Source organism: Moschus berezovskii, chromosome 6 (genome assembly GCF_049115385.1).
Source record: "Moschus berezovskii isolate FMDL1 chromosome 6, NW_MosBer_1.0, whole genome shotgun sequence".
Taxonomy (NCBI): domain Eukaryota; kingdom Metazoa; phylum Chordata; class Mammalia; order Artiodactyla; family Moschidae; genus Moschus; species Moschus berezovskii.
The window spans coordinates 64246068-64269564 of record NC_142465.1 but is presented as its reverse complement, the minus strand read 5'-3'; the positions used below and the strand labels follow the sequence as shown (position 1 = coordinate 64269564).

Genomic DNA, 23497 nt, shown 5'->3' with positions numbered 1-23497 from the left:
AGCTTTCTTTATAGTCCAACTCTCACATCCATACATGATTACTGGATAAACCATAACTTTGTAGATGGACCTTAATTGGCAAAGTAATGTCTTTGCTTTTTAATATGCTGTCTAGGTTGGTCATAACTTTTCTTCCAAGGAGCAATCATCTTTTAATTTCATGGCTGCAGTCACCATCTGCAGTGATTTTGAAGACCAAAAAGATAAAGTCTGTCACTGTTTCCATTGTTTCCCCAACTATTTGCCATGAAATGATGGGACCAGATGCCATGATCTTCATTTTCTGAATGTCAAGTTTTAAGTCAAAATTTTCACTCTCTTCTTTCACTTTCATCAAGAGGCTCTTTAGTTCTTCTTCACTTTCTGCCATAAGGGTGCTGTTATCTGCATATCTGCAATTATTGATATTTCTCCCTGCAATCTTGATTCAAGTTTGTGTTTCATCCAGCCCAGCATTTCTCATGATGTACTCTGCATATAAGCTAAATAAGCAAGGTGACAATATACAGCCTTGACGTACTCATTTCCTGATTTGGAACCTGCCTGTTGTTCCAAGTCTGGTTCTAACTGTTGGTTCTTGACCTGTTATACTGATTTCTCAGGAGGCAGATAAGGTAGTCTGATATTCCCATCTCTTTAAGAATTTTCCAGTTTGTTGTGATCCACACCTTCAAAGGCTTTGGTGTATTCAATAAAGCAGAAGTAGATGTTTTTTGGGCTTTCTCTCACTTTTTCAATGATCCAGCAGATGTTGGGAATTGGGTCTCTGGGTCCTCTGCCTTTTCTAATTCCAGCTTGAACATTTGGAAGTTCACGGTTCACATACTGTTGAGGCGTGACTTCAAGAATTTTGAGCATTACTTTGCTAGGATGTGAGATGAGTGCATATGTGCAGTAGTTTGAGCATTCTTTGGCATTGCCTTTCTTTGGGATTGGAATAAAAAACTGACTTTTCCAGTGGCTACTGCTGGGTTTTCCAAATTTGCTGGCATATTGAGTGCTTTCATGTATCATCTTTTAGGATTTGAAATAGTTCAACTGGAATTTCATCACCTCCATTAGCTTTGTTTGTAATGATGCTTCCTAAGGCCCACTTAACTTTGCATTCCAGGATGTCTGGCTCTTGGTGAGTGTCACACGATCGTGGTTATCTGGGTTATGAGTATAGTTCTGTGTATTCTTGCCACTTCTTCTTAGTATCTTCTGCTTCTGTTCAGTTTAGTTCAGTTCAGTCGCTCAGCCATGTCCGACTCTCCGCGACCCCACGAATCACAGCACGCCAGGCCTCCCTGTCCATCACCAACTCCCGGAGTTCACTCAAACTCATGTCCACAGAGTCAGTGATGCCATCCAGCCATCTCATTCTCGGTCGTCCCCTTCTCCTCCCGCCCCCAACCTTTCCCAGCATCAGAGTCTTTTCCAGTGAGTCAACTCGTCGCATGAGGTGGCCAAAGTATTGGAGTTTCAGCTTTAGCATCAGTCCTTCCAATGAACACCCAGGATTGATCTCCTTTAGAATGGACTGGTTAGATCTCCTTGCAGCCCAAGGGACTCTCAAGAGTCTTCTCCAGCACCACAGTTCAAAAACATCAATTCTTCCGCGATCAGCTTTCTTCACAGTTCAACTCTAACATCCATACTATTTTTGTCCTTTATTGAGCCCATCTTTGCATGAAATTTTCCCTTGGTATCTCTAATTTTCTTGAAGAGATCTCTAGTCTTTCCCATTCTATTGTTTTCTTCTACTTCTTTGCATTGATCACTGAGGGAGGCTTTCTTAACTCTCTTTGCTATTCTTTGGAACTCTGCATTCAAATGGGTATATCTTTTCTTTTCTACTTTACCTTTCACTTCTCTTCTTCTCAGCTATTTGTAAGACCTTCTCAGACAACCATTTTGCCTTTTTGCATTTCTTATTTTGGGGGATGGTCTTGATCACTGCCTCCTGTACAGCGTCACGAAGCTCCATCCATAGTTCTTCAGGCACTCTATCATATCTAATCCCTTGAATCTATTTGTCACTTCTACTATATAATTGTAAGGGATTTGATTTAGGTCATATCTGAATGGTCTAGTGGTTTTCCCTACTTTCTTCAATTTAAGTCTGAATTTGGCAATAAGGAGTTCATCATCTGAACCATAGTTAGCTCCTGGTCTTGTTTTTACTGACTTTATAGAGCTTCTCCATCTTTGGCTGCAAAGAATATAATCAATCTGATTTTGGTATTGACCATCTGGTGATGTCCATGTGTAGAGTCCTCTCTTGTGTTGTTGGAAGAGGGTGTTTGCTATGACCAGTGTGTTCTCTTGGCAAAACTGTTAGCTTTTTTCCTGCTTCATTTTGTACTCCAAGGCCACATTTCTCTGTTACTCTAGGTATCTCTTGACTTCTTTCTTTTGTATTCCAGTCCCGTATAATGAAAAGGACATCTTTTTTGGGTGTTAGTTCTAAAAGGTCTTGTAGGTCCTTATAGAACTGTTCAACTTCAACGTCTTCAGCATTACTGGTCAGAGAATAGACTTGGATTACTGTGATATTGAATAATTTGCCTTGGAAATGAACAGAGATCATTCTGTTGTTTTGAGATTGCACCCAAGTACTGCATTTCAGATTCTTTTGTTGACTATGATGGCTACTCCATTTCTTCTAAGGAATTCTTGCTCACAGTAGTTGATATAATGGTCATCTGAGTTAAATTCACCCATTCCCGTCCATATTAGGTTGCTGATTTCTAAAATGTCGATGTTCACTCTTGCCGTCTCTTGTTTGACTACTTCTATATTACCTTGATTCATGGACCTGACATTCCAAGTTCCTATGCAATATTGCTCTTTACAGCCTCAGACTTTACTTCCATAACCAGTCACATCCACAACTGTGTGCTGTTTTTACTTTGGCTCCATCTCTTCATTCTTCTGGAATAATTTCTCTACTGATTTCCAGTAGCATATTGGGAATCTGCTGACCTGGGGGGTTCATCTTTCAGTGTCCTATCTTTTTGCCTTTTCATATTGTTCATGGGGTTCTCAAGGCAAGAATACTGAAGTGGTTTGCCATTCCCTCCTCCAGTGGACCACGTTTTGTCGGAACTCTCCACCATGACCCGTCCATCTTGGGTGTCCCTACACACCATGACTCATAGTTTTATTGAATTCGATAAGGCTGTGGTCCATGTGATCAGTTTGGTTAGTTTTCTGTGGTTGTGGTAGACAATTTTGCCACAAATCATGTGAATATCCAGGCTCCATGCCCAGTATAAATTTTTTTTTCTTGTATCATATTTTTGGCCATATAGGCAATTATATGATCCTAGTTTTCCCTGAAACAATTATATTGGAATGGTGTTTGTGTATTTGTTTAAGGTTTTGGGTGCAAATAACAGAAACTCAGTTAAGTAACTGAGGCAGATTTATATATTAGAAGGGTAAAGGCATTGGTAAACACACAGCATTGATAGGAAGGCAGAAGTTTCTGATTTAAAAGAGGGTAAGACCAAATACACTGCAGAGAACGAAGAAGCAAGACATATAGGAATGGTCTGGATGGGACCTATCTAAAAATAATGTCACAAGTGGAAAATATAAACTTGAAGTATTATAGTTCTGTGAGCCACTCTGCTAAAACTTCAAATTCCAGTGAGAATACATTCTATTGGCCTTTCTTGTCATGGGCCTGTTTGTTTGTCAAGGGAAGATAAGACATCTAAATTAAGTCCCGTAGACTGTATCAAAATGAAAATTATTAATGCCTCAAAAATAAGTTAGGCATTATTAAGGAAGGGAAAATGGAAACCAGATAGCAAAAAAGCAATAAACAGCCACTATACAGTTTGTATTTCATGGAATAGTTCATGAAAAAGAGATAAGAATTATATATATATAGTAGTGTGTATATGTCAATCCCAAACTCCTAATTTACCTCTCCCCTATTCTCCTCCACTATCCCTTTTGGTAACCATAAGTTTGTTTTCTATGCCTGTGAATTTATTTCAATTTTGTAAATAAGTTCATCTGTATCTTTTTTTAGATTCCACATATAAGTTGTAAGATATTTATCTCTGTCTGACTTACTTCACTTAGTATGATAATCTCTAAATCCATCCATGTTAGTGCAAATGGCATTATTTCATTTTTTTTATGACTGAGTAATATTGTACTATATATACATATCATATCTTCATTCACCTGTTGACAACATTTAGGTTGTTTCCATGTCTTGACTATTGCTATCGCTGCTATAAGCATGTGTCTTTTCTTTTGATATATATCCAGGAGTGAGGTTGCTGGATCATGCATTAACTCTGTTTTTAGTTTTTAAAGGAGTCTTCATGGTGCTTTTCATAGTGGCTGCAACAAATTTCATTTCCACCAACAGTATAGGAGAGTTCTCTTTTCCTCACACCCTCTCCAGGATTTATCACTTGTGGACTTTTAAATGATGGCCATTTTGACTGGTGTGAGGTAAAAGTAAGCCCGTTGGCCTTCAAAGCCAAAGTTTCTGGAAACTCATCTTATCTTCCCTGAACAGGAACCTCATCCTGGGGATCCTGATATGAGCCTCAGACCACTCACTCGTTGGGGAGAACCTCTGAAACTGCAGTTATTTTCCTGTTTGTGGGTCACCCAGCTATGATCATGGGTCTTGGCTATACTGCGACTCTGTGTCCCTACCTTTATCACTGTGTCTTCTTCCTTATACTTTTAGTTTTAGAAGATATTTTTTTGTAAGTTCTGATTTTATTTATAATGTGCCCACGAGAGGAGGGGAGCTCAGGATCTTCTTACTCCACCATCTTGGGAATTCTCTGGTCAAATTGCTTCTGCTAATACCATCCTACTAGAACTCAGCAAATGCTTTGCTCATTATTATACCATATGTTACTGGTGCTTTGGCAGAAGGCTTACAGGGCTTCCCTGGTGGCTAGCAGTAAAGAGTCCACCTGCAATGCAGCAGCCACAGAAGATGCAGGTTTGATCTCTGGGTTGGGAAGATCCCCTGGAGGAGGGCATAGCAACCCACTCCAGTATTCTTCCCTGGAGAATCCCATGGACATAGGAGCCTGGTGGACTGCAGTCCATAGGGTAGCAAAAAATCAGGCATGACTGGAGCAACTTAGTACACACACATGCCCTCGTTTCTCAAGAAGAGAATTAAGTTAATGCCCTCATATCCACAAAAGTCAAAAGAATTATCATATATCTGGTCAAACAATCAGATGAACTTATGGAATGGTGGAATCACTTATTGAAGTGTGACTTATTAATTTGCTGAACCAATTAGCTGGCAATACTTTACAACAGTGGGTTACTGTCATCTAGAATATGGTCTGTGCTCTGCATTCACAACCAATGTATGAAGATATTTCTTTCATAATCAGACTATGGTCCAAGTACAGTGGGTCAAAGTGGGAATGCCAACCATCACTATAAAATCTACTAACATATTTTCTTCACTGCCTGAGACATTTGACATTGCTCAATTAGAATATTTACTACCAACAGAGGGATGACTTTACTAGGGCACGCAGCAATTGCCCCTGCCTCCTGGGCATACATTTCACTGAACCACAGGTGAACAAAACACTCTGCATTCTTTTGAGTAACTGATACTGATAAGCAAAAGACATTAATAAAATGGAGACAAAAAGGAGTATGATAGTGATCCAGGGAATTTTCCAGGATGCCTCCTAATACTATTAATGAATAACTATAGCATTTCAGCGTGACAAGACCACAAGTGATCAGATCCTTCATTAATGAATATTTACATTCCCCACTCCCTCCCCACCTCCCCGGGAATACAACTTCTGGATACTGTGATCATTGGTGAGACTAAGGGGAATATGGAAAGGAAAATGCCAACTATCGCCTGTAAACAGTTGCATATATGAAGATTTTTCTGAACCATCATTATTTTCTTCCTTTTTTACCTATTCTCCTTCCCTTACTATGTTATAAGAAGTATTTATGGCAGTTAATGATTTTGTTTATATCAAAAACAAATTGGGATTTTCCTGACTGATATGGAACAGTTTAAAAATTATTTTGAAGTGTAGAGCTATTAAGAAATTATTATTTTTTAAGAAAAAAAGAAAAACAGAAATTATTAATGTAATACATGACATCTGGGTAAACATCTTTGAATCAATTAAAGTTATGAAGTGAACCAATCTCTAGATCTCATCAATCATTATTTATTCTTTACTTAACTAATTCAGTTCAGTTCAGTTCAGTTCAGTCGCTCAGTCGTGTCCGACTCTCTGCGACCCCATGAATCACAGCACGCCAGGCCTCCCTGTCCATCACCAACTCCCGGAGTTCACTCAAACTCATGTCCATCGAGTCAGTGACGCCGTCCAGCCATCTCATTCTCTGTCGTCCCCTTCTCCTCCCGCCCCCAACCTTTCCCAGCATCAGAGTCTTTTCCAGTGAGTCAACTCGTCGCATGAGGTGGCCAAAGTATTGCAGTTTCAGCTTTAGCATCAGTCCTTCCAATGAACACCCAGGATTGATCTCCTTTAGAATGGACTGGTTGGATCTCCTTGCGGTACAAGGGACTCTCAAGAGTCTTCTCCAACACCACAGTTCAAAAGCATCAATTCTTCAGCGATCAGCTTTCTTCACAGTCGAACTCTCACATCCATACATGACCACAGGAAAAACCATAGCCTTGACTAGACGGACCTTTGTTGCAAAGTAATGTCTCTGCTTTTTAATATACTATCTAGGTTGGTCATAACTTTCCTTCCAAGGAGTAAGCGTCTTTTAATTTCATGGTTTAAATCAGCATCTGCAGTGATTTTGGAAACCCCCAAAATAAAGTCTGACACTGTTTCCACTGTTTCCTCATCTATTTCCCATGAAGTGATGGGACCAGATGCCATGATCTTTGTTTTCTGAATGTTGAGCTTCAAGCCAACCTTTTCACTCTCCTCTTTCACTTTCATCAAGAGGCTTTTGAGTTCCTCTTCACTTTCTGCCACAAAGGTAGTGTCATCTGCATATCTTAGGTTATTGATATTTCTCCTGGCAATCTTGATTCCAGCTTGTGCTTCTTCCAGCCCAGCGTTCCTCATGATGTACTCTGCATATAAGTTAAATAAACAAGGTGACAATATACAGCCTTGACGTACTCCTTTTCCTATTTGACTATGCCAAAGCCTTTGACTGTGTGGATCATGATAAACTGTGGAAAATTCTGAAAGAGATGGGAATACCAGACCACCTGACCTGCCTCTTGAGAAACCTGTATGCAGGTCAGGAAGCAACAGTCAGAACTGTACATGGAACAACAGACTTAACTAATTAGGGGACACTTATTGTCTTTCATCTTGTTCATAGTGCTATATTTTTATTATCAATTATTTGATACAATATACTTAAAGAATAAATATGGGAAATTTTGAGTGAAAATGAAATGAATTTTATGGCTAGGAGAAAAAATTTTCTATAATTTATACCTCATCATATAGTATTTCTTTTCATATTTATTTATATTTTCCTGCCAAAACTTTGCTGCCATGGTAAATTGAAATGATCCTTTTCGGTGGAGAAACTAAGACTGAAAGATCTTCGTCCCTCCCAAAGGATTCTCACAAGTAAACAGCTCTTGTATGTATGCTGACTCCTAGTAGACTCAGTCTGCTTTTTCCCTCCATTTTCTTTTTTTTTTTCTTCTTTCTTTTTTAAATTTGGAGTCCCTGTCTCCAGGTCTCATGGACCTTGGCTCTGGAGCCTAGACATCTTAATAACTAATTTACACTTCTTTTTTCCGCCAGAAGGACTATTTCTCAGAAGGTAAAGGAAACTTCAATGCTTCAATTATTACAAAAATTGATACTGTTATGCCAAAACCATAGCTATTATAAGTAATTGCTGCTGTTATTTTGGAAGATTATCAGAGATTCCAGGTGACTCAGGGCCTCCGCTTGGATATAAGATAATCTATTTTTCTTCTTAAAAGCATTCAAGCACTGGAGAATACAGGAGAGAGACTATCCTGATGATGGATTCCTCAGATTCACCTTGAATAACTACAAAATATAATTTCTGGAAGTATTTCAGAGTTAGCCAAGCATCATTGAAAAATTCATTTGTTTCTCTTCTACAAAGGACAACAACATTTTCCAATGTCAACTACTAAAGGAAAGGCCAGTAGTTTACATAGAACAATAAGGAAAATATTCTTATTTTCTCTATGGGAAGAATGTGAAACTGGGAAAATGAACATGTATTTGGAAATTCTGAGAGGAAGGGAGTTCTTTTTATTTTGAAATAAAGATTTTTTCAGTATTTGTAGTTGTAACATAGTCATTAACTTTGTTTACTCTTTCTAGAATTAAAAACAAGACAAAAACATTGGAATTCTGCTGCTTTTTACAGAATATGACAAATTACCAAATAATAGAAGGTAAGAGTAAATTTTAAAGCATAATTATGTACGTTTTTGACAAATAAAAGAAAGTGGAAAGTGGAGTCGCTCAGTTGTGTCCAACTCTTTGCGACCCCATGGACTGTAGCCTATCAGGCTCCTCCGTCCATGGGATTTTCCAGGCAATAGTACTGGAGTGCGCTGTCATTTCCTTCTCCAGGGGATCTTCCCAACCCAGGGTTCGAACCCGGGTCTCCCTCATTGTAGACAGACGCTTTACCGTCCAAGCCACCAACAATAAATCACTATCTGACTACTTGTCTATTGACTACTTTGGGAAAAATACTATCCCTTTTCAGATATAAATGTCTTCAGCCATAAGTGAAGTGAAAGGCACTCAATCATGTCCGACTCTTTGCGACCCCAAGACGCTTACTCCTTGGAAAGAAAGTTATGACCAACCTTGATAGTACATTAAAAAGCAGAGACATTACTTTGCCAACAAAGGTCCGTCTAGTCAAGGCTATGGTTTTTCCCGTGGTCATGTATGGATGTGAGAGTTCGACTGTGAAGAAAGCTGAGCGCCGAAGAATTGATGCTTTTGAACTGTGGTGTTGGAGAAGACTCTTGAGAGTCCCTTGTACCGCAAGGAGATCCAACCAGTCCATTCTAAAGGAGATCAATCCTGGGTGTTCATTGGAAGGACTGATGCTAAAGCTGAAACTGCAATACTTTGGCCACCTCATGCGACGAGTTGACTCACTGGAAAAGACTCTGATGCTGGGAAAGGTTGGGGGCGGGAGGAGAAGGGGACGACAGAGAATGAGATGGCTGGACTGCATCACCGACTCTGTGGATATGAGTTTGAGTGAACTCCGGGAGTTGGTGATGGACAGGGAGGCCTGGCGTGCTGTGATTCATGGGGTCGTGGAGAGTCGGACACGACTGAGCGACTGAACTGACTGACTGACTGAGACTATACAGTCCACGGAATTCTCCAGGTCAGAATACTGGAGTGGGTAGCCATTCTCTTCTCCAGGGGCTCTTCCAACCTAGGGATCGAACCCAGGTCTCCCACATTGAAGGCGGATTCTTTGCCAGCTGAGCCAACAGGGAAGACCACTGACTACTTGTCTATTGACTACTCTGGGAAAAATACTATCCCTTTTCCAAATATAAATGTCTTCAGCCATAAACTTATTAACTATAGAATAAGTTTGACAGGAATAAATCTCAAAAATTAAAATGTTTTGATCCCTGCTCCTGTTTAGGATTAAAGATATATAAATAAGATATATTATTTTTCAAAAAACATTTCACAACACAAATTACAGTGTTTCCTTTCACTGCCCAAATAGTTTATACTTCCTCAGAACCTAAGTATGAAGTGATACTTGAAAATGTGAAAGGTATTTGGTGGAAAGACATTGGAGTAGATTCAGAAGGAAAAGATTTAATTCCATGACTTACATGAATTAATTATTTTTAAGGTTAAAATAAATAATGATTATAGAAGAGCTTTATGACTCCTAATATTGTAAGAGATTATTTGTAATTAGGATGAATGTCAAGAGTTCATTTGTTTATTTTGCCTTGTACCTCTCAGCAGGTTAAACATGCAACCACTCAGAAGTGACTGACTTCATTCTTGTAGGCGTCAGTGTCCGCCCAGAGCTCCACGTTCTCCTTTTCCTCCTATTTCTGGTTATCTACACTATGATCTTCTAGAAAATGTTGGCATGATGGTCATTATTATGTTTGATCCCCGGCTGAGCACACCAATGTATTTCTTCCTAGGCAATCTCTCCTCCACTGATCTCTTTTATTCATCTGTTATTGCACCCAAGGCTACGATCAACTTCTGGTCTGAGAGCAAGTCCATCTCCTATTCAGGCTGTGTGACCCAGCTCTTTCTCTTTGCCCTCTTCATTGTGACCGAGGGGTTTCTTCTGGCAGTCATGGCTTATGACCGCTTCATTGCCATCTGCAATCCACTCCTCTGCACTGTCCAGATGTCAACACGTCTCTGTGTTCAGTTGGTGGCTGGTTCCTATTTTTGTGGCTGTATCAGCTCAGTTCTTCAGACCAGCATGACATTTACTTTATCCTTTTGTGCTTCTCGGGCCATTGACCATTTATACTGTGACACTCGCCCACTTCAGAGACTGTTCTGACCTCTTCATCCTGAGAACGGTTTCTTTCACCTTGCTACTGCTGCTAAGTCACTTCAATCGTGTCCAACTCTGTGTGACCCCATAGACGGAAGCCCACCAGGCTCCCCCGTCCCTGGGATTCTCCAGGCAAGAACACTGGAGTGGGTTGCCATTTCCTTCTCCAATGTGTGAAAGTGAAAAGTGAAAGTGAAGTCGCTCTGTCGTGTCCGACCCTTAGCGACCCCACGGACTGCAGCCTACCAGGCTCCTCCATCCATAGGATTTTCTAGGCAAGAGTACTGGAGTGGCTTGCCATTGCCTTCTCCGTCTTTCACCTTATCTGTCCTCATTATCTTGCCTACCATCATAGATATTGTTATTTCATATTTGTACATTGTGTCCACAGTTCTAAAGATACCCTCCACCGAAGGATGTAAGAAAGCCTTCTCCACTTGCAGCTCCCAACTGGGAGTCGAGAGTGTACTGTATGGTGCTGTCTTTTTTATGTATCTCACTCCTGACACATATCCTGAGCTCAGTAAAGTGGCCTCCTTGTGTTATACCATAGTCACTCCCATGTTGAATCCTTTGATTTACTCTTTGAGAAACAAAGATGTCAAGTCAAAGAAGCACTAAATAAACTTTTGGAGAAGAAAAGTACTATTCTGTGATTATTATTTTCTTCCACTAATGAGTGGTGTTTGTTTACTTTGTACTCCTTTGGTCATCGATGAAATTATTCTCCTGAGTATCATAGAAATATTGTCAAAAGCTTTTTAAAGGTAGTGTATTATTTCCATGTAGTGCTTTTTTTTCCATCTTCAGTTCAGTTCAGTCGCTCAGTCATGTCCGACTTTTTGCGACCCTATGAATCACAGCTCGCCAGGCCTCCCTTTCCATCACCAACTCCCGGAGTTCACTCAAACTCATGTCCATCTAGTCAGTGATGCCATCCAGCCATCTCATTCTCTGTCGTCCCCTTCTCCTCCCGCCCCCAATCCTTCCCAGCATCAGAGTCTTTTCCAGTGAGTCAACTCGACGCATGAGGTGGCCAAAGTATTCGAGTTTCAGCTTTAGCATCAGTCCTCCCAATGAACACCAGTATCGATCTCCTTTAGAACGGACTGGTTGGATCTCCTTGCAGTCCAAGGGACTCTCAAGAGTCTTCTACAGCACCACAGTTCAAAAGCATCAATTCTTCGGCCATCAGCTTTCTTCACAGTCGAACTCTCACATCCATACATGACCACAGGAAAAACCATAGCCTTGACTAGACGGACCTTTGTTGCAAAGTAATGTCTCTGCTTTTTAATATACTATCTAGGTTGGTCATAACTTTCCTTCCAAGGAGTAAGTGTCTTTTAATTTCATGGCTGCAATCAGCATCTGCAGTGATTTTGGAGCCCCCCAAAATAAAGTCTGACACTATTTCCACTGTTTCCTCATCTATTTCCCATGAAGTGATGGGACCAGATGCCATGATCTTTGTTTTCTGAATGTTGAGCTTCAAGCCAACCTTTTCACTCTCCTCTTTCACTTTCATCAAGAGGTTTTTGAGTTCCTCTTCACTTTCTGCCATAATTGTCAAACATAAATATCTTGGATTTTGGAGATGCTATGGACATTGCAGATACATTTTTCAAGATGAATTTTCATACTAATCTCAAATATCATTTTATTTCAAAAGACTAATTTCTATTAATTTTTATGGCAAACTGCAGAACACTGTTTTTATATATTATTATAGTGCTTAAGCAATTATTTTGTCTAGTTTAGTCTTTGGAATGGCTCCTTCCTTTACACGCAACTCCTAGTGGCTCAGATGGTAAAGAATCCACCTGCAATGCAAGAGAACCTGGTTTAATTCCTGGGTCATGGAGATCCCTAGAGTAGGGAATGGCTACCCACTCCAACATTCTTGCCTGGAGAATTTCACAGGCAGAGGAACCTGGCATGCTACATTCCACGGGGTCACGAAGAGTCAGACTTGACTGAGCAGACTTTGGATCCAGACTTTGAGATCAGCAGATGCCAAAGAATCAGACTTGACTGAGCAGACTTTGGGACTTTGGGGTCATCAGTTCAGTTCAGTTCAGTCACTCAGTCGTGTCCGACTCTCCACGACCCCATGAATCACAGCACACCAGGCCTCCCTGTCCATCACCAACTCCCAGAGTTTACGCAAACTCATGTCCACCGAGTCAGTGATGCCATCCAGCCATCTCATTCTCTGTCGTCCCCTTCTCCTCCCGCCCCCAACTTTCCCAGCATCAGAGTCTTTTCCAGTGAGTCAACTCGTCGCATGAGGTGGCCAAAGTATTGTAGTTTCAGCTTTAGCATCAGTCCTTCCAATGAACACCCAGGATTGATCTTTAGAATGGACTGGTTGGATCTCCTTGCAGTCCAAGGGACTCTCAAGAGTCTTCTCCAACACCACAGTTCAAAAGCATCTATTCTTCAGCGATCAGCTTTCTTCATAGTCCAACTCTCACATCCATACATGACCACGGGAAATTGGAGTCATCAGAGAATTGCAATTTGTTGTCTGTATTCATGGTGAGCCACATGCAAGTCTCTGCATGCCAAAGGAAGGAGAATAGTTCTATAAGAAGGAAGAGGAACTTGGGAAAGCTCTTATGCACAAGACCATGGCTTTTCACTGGCTGAGACTTTGCTAGGTAAGAAGAGTAATCTTCTTTAGCCCTTCAAAGGCTGAAAAGCCCAACATTGTTTCACAGGAAAAAAACTCTGTTCCTGAATGAATGGGTTGAAGGTGAGAGAGTCATTTCCTAGGCAGGTTATTAAGAAGTCTAGGGGTCCCCAAGGAGAGAGGTTGCTGGAATTCTCAAGGATGAAGAAAGGACAAACTTTTTTCCTCTACATTTTTTAGGATTATGTATCCTGCCTGAGGACAGTCTCTGGATTAAACCCTCTGGCTAATCCTGTTATCTTAAAATGTAAATTATGGGAGTAGGTCTGGTCTTAAAAGATGCTTACTCCTTGGAAGGAAAGTTATGACCAACCTAGATAGCATACTAAAAAGCCGAGAAATTACTTTGCCAACAAAGGTCCAACTAGTCAAGGCTATGGTTTTTCCTGTGGTCATGTATGGATGTGAGAGTTGGACTCTGAAGAAAGCTGATTGCTGAAGAATTGATGCTTTTGAACTGTGGTGCTGGAGAAGACTCTTGAGAGTCCCTTGGACTGCAAGGAGATCCAACCAGTCCATTCTAAAGGAGATCAATCCTGGGTGTTCATTGGAAGGACTGATGTTAAAGCTGAAACTCCAATACTTTGGCCACCTCATGCAACGAGTTGACTCACTGGAAAAGACTCTGATGCTGGGAGGGATTGGGGGCGGGAGGAAAAGGGGACGACAGAGAATGAGATGGCTGGATGGCATCACCGACTAGATGGACATGAGTTTGAGTGAACTCCGGGAGTTGGTGATGGACAGGAAGGCCTGGCGTGCTGTGATTCATGGGGTCGCAAGGAGTTGGACATGACTGAGCGACTGAACTGAACTGAACTGATATAACTCCATTGCTAACACTAGCAAGTGGATACTCTTTCCACCCTGTCCGACTCTCTGCGACCCCATGAATCACAGCACGCCAGGCCTCCCTGTCCATCACCAACTCCCGGAGTTCACTCAAACTCATGTCCACAGAGTTGGTGATGCCATCCAGCCATCTCATTCTCTGTCGTCCCCTTCTCCTCCCGCCCCCAACCTTTCCCAGCATCAGAGTCTTTTCCAGTGAGTATCTCCTTTATACTTTAATAAAACTTTGTTACACAAAAGCTCTGAGTGATCAAGCCTTGTCTCTGGCCCCGGATTGAATTCTTCTCCCCCGGAGGCCAAGAATCCCAGCGACTTTGTGTGGTTCAACAACAACCTTTCAAAGGCTATCCACTTTAGCAGGAGCAGTCACTTTTCTGCAGAGTACAGGCTGAAGGCTAATCAGTTTCATGAAATAATCTGATCTCAAATCACATCAAAGTGCCAAACAACAACTAGACTAAAAGCAACACCTTAACTAGACAAGGAAAGTCTTAGGGATACATGGAAAATATATTTGAAGGACATACGATTGTCGTCAGGGAAACTGCTTTATCACTTTATGTTATTGATGGGCATTGAAGTATGCCAGTGTAATTTTAAAAAGCTTTACTTAAAAATTACAAGTAGGGGTTCCATTTCAAGATGATGGAGTAGAAGGGTAGAAGGATGTGCACTCATACCCTTCTGCAGTTCAGTTCAGTTCAGTAGCTCAGTCGTGTCCGACTCTCCACGACCCCATGAATCACAGCACGCCAGGCCTCCCTGTCCATCACCAACTCCCGGAGTTCACTCAAACTCATGTCCACAGAGTCGGTGATGCCATCCAGCCATCTCATTCTTGGTCGTCCCCTTCTCCTCCCACCCCCAACCTTTCCCAGCATCAGAGTCTTTTCCAGTGAGTCAACTCGTCGCATGAGGTGGCCAAAGTATTGGAGTTTCAGCTTTAGCATCAGTCCCTCCAATGAACACCCAGGATCAATCTCCCTTAGAATGGACTGGTTGGATCTCCTTGCGGTACAAGGGACTCTCAAGAGTCTTCTCCAACACCACAGTTCAAAAGCATCAATTCTTTAGCGATCAGCTTTCTTCAGTCCAACTCTCACATCCATACATGACCATGGCAAAAACCATAGCCTTGACTAGACGGACCTTTGTTGGCAAAGTAATGTCTCTGCTTTTTAATATGCTATCTAGGCTGGTCATAACTTTCCTTCCAAGGAGTAAGCGTCTTTTAATTTCATGGCTTCAATCAGCATCTGCAGTGATTTTGGAGCCCCCAAAAATAAAAAGTCTGACACTGTTTCCACTGTTTTTCCATCTATTTCCCATGAAGTGATGGGACCATATGCCATGATCTTTGTTTTCTGAAGGTTGAGCTTCAAGTCAACCTTTCCACCTCCTCTTTCACTTTTATCAAGAGACTTTTGAGTTCCTCTTCACTTTCTGCCATAAGGGTAGTATCATCTGCATATCTGAGATTATTGATATTTCTCCCAGCAATCTTGATTCCAGCTTGTACTTCTTCCAGCCCAGCGTTCCTCATGATGTACTCTGCATATAAGTTAAATAAGCAGGGTGACAATATACAGCCTTGACGTACTCCTTTTCCTATTTGGAACCAGTCTGTTGTTTCATGTACAGTTCTGACTGTTGCTTCCTGACCCGCATACAGATTTCTCAAGAGGCAGGTCAGGTGGTCTGGTATTCCCATCTCTTTCAGAATGTTCCACAGTTTATTGTGATCGACACAGTCAAAGGCTTTGGCATAGTCAATGAAGCAGAAATAGATGCTCTTCTGGAACTCTCTTGCTTTCTCCATGATCCAGCGGATGTTGGCAATTTGATCTCTGGTGCCTCTGCCTTTCCTAAAACCTGCTTGAACATCTGGGATTTCACATATTGCTGAAGCCTGGCTTGGAGAATTTTGAGCATGACTTTACTAGTGTGTGAGATGAGTGCAATTGTGCGGTAGTTTGAGCATTCTTTGGCATTGCCTTTCTTTGGGATTGGAATGAAGACTGACCTTTTCCAGTCCTGTGGCCACTGCTGAGTTTTCCAAATTTGCTGGCATATTGAGTGAAGCACTTTCACAGCATCATCTTTCAAGATTTGAAATAGCTCAACTGGAATACCCTTCTGCAAGAGCACTAAAATCACAGCTAGCTGTTGAACAACCATCAACAGGAGTATGCTGGAACCTACCAAAAAAAGATACCCCATGTCCAAAGACAAAGAAGCAGCAGCAGTGAGATGGTAGGAGGGGCACAATCATGATAAAATCAAATTCCATTCCCATCGTGGGGGTGACCCACAAACTGGAGAAAATAATACCAAAGTTCTCCCACTGTTGTGAAGGTTCAGACCCATACTTCAGTCTTCCCAGCCTGGGGACTTGACAAAAGGACTGGGAATCCCAGGGACTCGGACCTTGAAACCCAACAGGATTTGATTAGAAGACTTTCACAGGAATGGGAGAAACAGAGACTCCAGACTTGGAGGGCATAAACAAAACCATGCCTGCACCAAGGCTCAGAGGAAAGGAGTGACTCCACAGGAAACTGAACCAAAACTACCAGCTAGTCTTGGAGGGTCTCCTGTGGAGGCATGGGTCAGCAGGGGCTCACTGCAGGGGCCGGGGGACTGGCAGCAGCTGTCAGGGAAGGTTCCTTTTGGCATAAACACTCTTGAAAGTCACCATTAACTTGACCACAGACCCCAGAGCTGGGTTGCTGCTGCTACTGCTAAGTCGCTTCAGTCGTATCCGATTCTGTGCGACCCCATAGATGGCAGCCCACCAGGCTCCTCGGAACATGGGATTCTCCAGGCAAGAGTACTGGAGTGGCTTGCCATTGCCTTCTCCAAAAGAACTGATAAGCTTTTACTTAAAACCAACACACTGTATGGTACATTTTTTGAAAAAAAAAGTTCAATGATGAAAAGATCCATTAAATCATATTTTCCTTCTCTGCTTATTATTCATGCCATTCTGCCAATGTACTTATGTCCTACTTAAAAAAAAAATCCCTCTGACTTCCTCCATCCATCACACCTCTCTGACCTTTTCACAACAAAGGTTACACATACATACATTTACACTATATTTATAACAAAATATAGCATTCCTCCCTCCCACTTCTCTACGCCCAACTATCTTCAATATTTCTAGCAGTTTTCTATGTCTCATTTCCAAATAACATGCTTGTATTGCTATTTATCAATGAACATATTTAGATACTAATGAATGGTAAATGAGGATCTCAAATGTTATTTTAACACTCCGAGTTTATCTTGTTTCCATCATGTCTACATCGCCAGAGCTAGTCCTCTAATTTTAACAGCCATTATACTTAGAGTAGGCTTCTAAGTGGACAGCTAGAGTGTGGAGAGTCACTCTTGCTACTTCTACTATCCATTTTCTACACAGCAACTATAACAATCTTATTGAAAGAAAATCAGATTATGCTGTTCTCTGGTGTAAAAAACTTTCAATGGCATTCTGTCATGTTTGGAATTAAAACTCAAATGTTTTCCCTGCCTACAAGGCTCTAGATCAATGGAGGTTCCTTGACTGTCTCTTCAATCTTAGGGTCAACCCAGCTTCAACTATGCTTCAGCTATATTCACCTCCTTCAGTTCTTCATATGTAACAAACTCTTCCTTACCTTAGGGTCTTTGCATTTGTTCTCCTTCCTACTCTTCTCATAGTTCTTGCCACAATACACCCCACCTTACTCTTTCAGTTATAGCTTGAAGAGCTTTAGCTGACCACCCATTGTTCTTTCCATATAATCATGTCTTTCTTTACTCTGATATTACACTATTTCTCCTTTATAAAATACATCCCATCTCCCCCTTTCCCAAACTAGAATGTCAGGGCTGGGTTCAGTTCAGTTCAGTTCAGTCGCTCAGTCGTGTCCGACTCTCCACGACCCCATGAATCACAGCACGCCAGGCCTCCCTGTCCATCACCAACTCCCGGAGTACACTCAAACTCATGTCCACAGAGTCGGTGATGCCATCCAGCCATCTCATTCTCCGTCGTCCCCTTCTCCTCCCACCCCCAACCTTTCCCAGCATCAGAGTCTTTTCCAGTGAGTCAACTCGTCGCATGAGGTGGCCAAAGTATTGCAGTTTCAGCTTTAGCATCAGTCCCTCCAATGAACATCCAGGATTGATCTTCTTTAGAATGGACTGGTTGGATCTCCTTGCAGTATAAGGGACTCTCAAGAGTCTTCTCCAACACCACAGTTCAAAAGCATCGATTCTTCGGCGATCAGCCTTCTTCACAGTCCAACTCTCACATCCATACATGACCACGGGAAAAACCATTGCCTTGACTAGACGGACCTTTGTTGGCAAAGTAATGTCTCTGCTTTTTAATATGCTATCTAGGCTGGTCATAACTTTCCTTCCAAGGAGCAAGCGTCTTTTAATTTCATGGCTGCAATCAGCATCTGCAGTGATTTTGGAGCCCAAAAAAACAAAGTCTGACACTGTTTCCACTGTTTTTCCATCTATTTCCCATGAAGTGACGGGACCAGATGCCATGATCTTTGTCTTCTGAATATTGAGCTTCAAGCCAACCTTTTCACTCTCCTCTTTCACTTTCATCAAGAGGCTTTTGAGTTCCTCTTCACTTTCTGCCATAAGGGTAGTGTCATCTGCTTATCTGAGGTTATTGATATTTCTACCAGCAATCTTGATTCCAGCTTGTGCTTCTTCCAGCCCAGCGTTCCTCATGATGTACTCTGCATAGAAGTTAAATAAGTAAGGTGACAATATACAACCTTGACGTACACCCTTTCCTATTTGGAACCAGTCTATTGTTCCATGTCCAGTTCTAACTGTTGCTTCCTGACCTGCATACAGGTTTCTTAAGAGGCAGGTCAGGTGGTCTGGTATTCCCATCTCTTTCAGAATGTTCCACAGTTTATTGTGATCGACACAGTCAAAGGCTTTGGCATAGTCAATGAAGCAGAAATAGATGTTTTTCTGGAACTCTGTTGCTTTCTCCATGATCCAGCGGATGTTGGCAATTTGATCTCTGGTGCCTCTGCCTTTCCTAAAACCTGCTTGAACATCTGGGATTTCACATATTGCTGAAGCCTGGCTTGGAGAATTTTGAGCATGATTTTAGTAGCGTGTGAGATGAGTGCAATTGTGCGGTAGTTTGAGCATTCTTTGGCATTGCCTTTCTTTGGGATTGGAATGAAGACTGACCTTTTCCAGTCCTGTGGCCACTGCTGAGTTTTCCAAATTTGCTGGCATATTGAGTGCAGCACTTTCACAGCATCATCTTTCAATATTTGAAATTTCTCAACTGGAATTCCATCACCTTCACTAGCTTTGTTCGTAGTGATGTTTTCTAAGGCCCACTTGACTTCACATTCCAAGATGATGGCTCCAGGTGAGTGATCATGCCATCGTGATTATCTTGGTCATGAAGATCTTTTTTGTACAGTTCTTCTGTGTATTCTTGCCACCTCTTCTTAATATCTTCTGCTTCTGTTAGGTCCATACCATTTCTGTCCTTTATCGAGCCCATCTTTGCATGAAATGTTCCCTTGGAATCTCTAATTTTCTTGAAGAGATCTCTTGTTTTTCCTATTCTGTTGTTTTCCTCTATTTCTTTGCATTGATCACTGAGGAAGGCTTTCTTATCTCTCCTTGCTATTCTTTGGAACTCTTCGTTCAGATACTTAAATCTTTTCTTTTCTCCTTTGCTTTTCGCCTCTCTTCTTTTCTCAGCTATTTGTAAGGCCTCCTCAGACAGCCATTTTTCTTTTTTGCATTTCTTTTCCTTGGGGGTGGTCTTGGTCCCTGTCTCCTGTACAATGTCACGAACCTCCGTCCAGAGTTCATCAGGCACTCTATCTATCAGATCTAGTCCCTTAAATCTATTTCTCACTTCCACTGTATAATCATAAGGGATTTGATTTAGGTCATATCTGAATGGTCTAGTGGTTTTCCCTACTTTCTTCAATTTCAGTCTGAATTTGGCAATAAGGAGTTCATGATCTGAGCCACAGTGCTCCTAGTCTTGTTTTTGCTAACTGTATAGAGCTTCTCCATCTTTGGCTGCAGAGAATATAATCAATCTGGTTTTTGTTTGACCATTTGGTGATTTCCATGTGTAGAGTCTGCTCTTGTGTTGTTGGAAAAGGGTGTTTGCTATGACCAGTGCGTTCTCTTGGCAAAACTCTATTCGCCTTTGCCCTGCTTCATTCCGTGCTCCAAGGCCAAATTTTCCTGTTACTCCAGGTGTTTCTGCAGACGCGAGAGATGCCGGCTCCGGCGGTGCAGACGCGAGAGACGCTGGCTCCGGCTCAACCAACCACGCACAGAAGCGCGGCTGAGAGGAGCTACCCCACGTCCAATAGGCAGTGGCTGTGTGGGCACAGGAGGGCCGAGAGGAGCTACTCCACGTTCAAGGTCAGGAGGGGCGGCCTTGAGGAGATACCCCTCGTCCAAGGTAAGGTGCAGTGGCTGCGCTTTGTTGGAGCAGGCATGAAGAGATATCCCATGACCAAGGTAAGAGAAACCCAAATAAGACGGTAGGTACTGCGAGGGGGCATCAGAGGGCAGACACACTGAAATAATAATCACAGAAAACTAGTTTTCTGATCACATGGACCACAGCCGAATGTGGTCCACTGGAGAAGGGAATGGCAAACCACTTCAGTATACTTGCCTTGAGAACCCCATGAACAGTATGAAAAGGCAAAATGATAGGATACTGAATGAGGAATTCCCCCGGTTGGTAGGTGCCCAGCATGCTACTGGAGATCAGTGGAGAAATAACTCCAGAAGGCATGAAGGGATGGAGCCAAAGCAAAACCAATACCCAGTTGTGGATGTGACTGGTGATAGAAGCAAGGTCCGATGCTGTAAAGAGCAATATTGTATAGGAACCTGGAATGTTAGGTCCATGAACCAAGGCAAATTGGAAGTCGTCAAACAGGAGATGGCAAGAATGAACATCAACATTCTAGGAATCACAGACTGGAATGGGTGAATTTAACACAGATGACCATTATATCTACTACTGTGGGCAGGAATCCCTTAGAAGAAATGGAATAGCAATCATGGTCAACAAAAGAGTCCGAAATGCAGTACTTGGATGCAATCTTAAAAACGACAGAATGATTTCTCTTCATTTCCAAGGCAAACCATTCAATATCACAATAATCCAAGCCTATGCCCCAGCTAGTAACGCTGAAGAAGCCGAAGTTGAGTGGTTCTATGAAGACCTACAAGACCTTTTAGAACTAACACCCCCCCAAAAAAAAAGATGCCCACCAGAGTAAGACCCAGTTTTTCCCACCACTAGTCCCTCCCATTAGGAAGTTCTTACACAAGCCTCTTAACCTTCTCCATCAGAGGGCAGATAGAAGAAGTAAGAAGAACCACAATCCCACAGCGACTAAAACAAAACCACATTCAGTTCAGTTCAGTTGCTCAATTGTGGCCGACTCTTTGAGACTCCATGGACTGCAGCATGCCAGGCTTCCCTGTCCATCACCAACTCCTGGAGCTTATTCAAACTCATGTCCATTGAGTGAGTGAAGCCATCCAACCATCTCATCCTCTGTCGTTCCTGTCTCGTCCCGCCTTCAATCTTTCCCAGCATCAGGGTCTTTTCCAATGAGTAAGTTCTTTGCATCAGGTCGCCAAAGTATTGGAGTTTCAGCTTCAGCATCAGTCCTTCCAATGAATATTCCGGACGTACTTCCTTTAGGATGGACTGGTTGGATCTCCTTGCAGTCCAAGAGACTCTAAAGAGTCTTCTCCAATACCACAATTCAAAGCATCAGTTCTTCAGCACTCTGCTTTCTTTATAGTCCAACTCTCACATCCATCCATGACTACTGGAAAAACCATAGCTTTGACTAGACAGACCTTGGTTGGCAAAGTAATGTCTCTGCTTTTTAATATGCTGTCTAGGTTGGTCATAGCCTTTCTTCCAAGGAGCAAGCATCTTTTAATTTCATGGCTGCAGTCACCATCTGCAGTGATTTTGAAGCCCCCCAAAATAAAATCTGCCACTGTTTCCATTGTTTCCCCATATATTTGCCATGAAGTGATGGAACCAGATGCCATGATCTTAGTTTTCGGAATGTTGAATTTTAAGCCAAATTTTTCACTCTCCTCTTTCACTTTCATCAAGAAGCTCTTTAGTTCTTCTTTGCTTTCTGCCATAAGGGTGGTTTCATCTGCGTATCTGAGGTTATTGATATTTCTCCTAGCAATCTTGATTCAAGCTTATGCTTCATTCAGCCAAGCATTTCACATGATGCACTCTCTATAATATAAGTTAAATAATCAAGGTGACAAAATGCATCATTGACGTACTCCTTTCCTGATTTGGAACCAATCTGTTGTTCCATGTCCAGTTCTAACTGTTGTTTCTTTACCTGCATACAGATTTTCAGGAGGCAGGTCAGATGGTCTGGTATTCCCATCTCTTTAAGAATTTTCCTCAGTTTTTTGTATCCACACACTCAAAGGCTTTGTTATAGTCAATAAAGCAGTAGATGTTTTTCTGGAACTCCCTTGTTTTTTCGATGATCCAACGGATGTTGGCAATTTGATCTTTGGTTCTTCTGCCTTTTATAAATTCAGCTTGAACATCTGGAAGTTCACGGTTCACATATTTCTGAAGCCTGGCTTGGAGAATTTTGAGCATTACTTTGCTAGCATGTGAGATGAGTGGAATTGTGTGGTAGTTTGAACATTCTGTGGCATTGCCTTTCTTTGGGATTGGAATGAAAACTGACCATTTCCAGTCCTGTGGCCACTGTTTGTGTTTTCCAAATTTGCTGGCATATTGAGTTCAGCACTTTCACAGCATCATCTTTTAGGATTTGAAATAGCTCAACTGGAATTCCATCACCTTGAGTAGCTTTGTTCATAGTGATACTTCCTAATGCCCACTTGACCTCACATTCCAGGATGTCTGGCTCTAGGTGAGTGATCACACCATCATGATTATCTGGGTCATGAAGATCTTTTTTGTATAATTCTTTTATGTATTCTTGCTACCTCTTCTTAATATCACATTAAAACCACATTGCAGAAAGTTAATTAGCATGAAAAAGCAGAAAGCTGCCTTCCAGATGAAGGTACAAGATAAAACCCCAGAAAAACAACTAAATGAAGTAGAGATAGGCAACCTTCCCGAAAAAGAATTCAGAATAATGATAGTGAGTATGATTCAGGTTCTCAGAAAAGGAATGGAGGCAAAGATTGAGAAGACACAAAAAATGTTTACCAAAGATCTACAAGAACTAAAGAACAAGCAAACAGAAATGAATAATACACTAGAAGGAATCCAGAACAGAATAACTGAGGCGTAAACACAGAGAAATGACCCGAAGGACAGTTTGGTGGAAATCACTGCTGCAGAACAGA

General features: G+C 41.8%; 1 pseudogene; it reads left to right on the top strand.

The window, feature by feature from the left end:
• The first annotated feature begins 9935 nt into the window (after positions 1-9935).
• Positions 9936-11195, top strand: LOC129536079 (olfactory receptor 9K2-like; annotated as a pseudogene).
• Positions 11196-23497: the final 12302 nt, after the last annotated feature.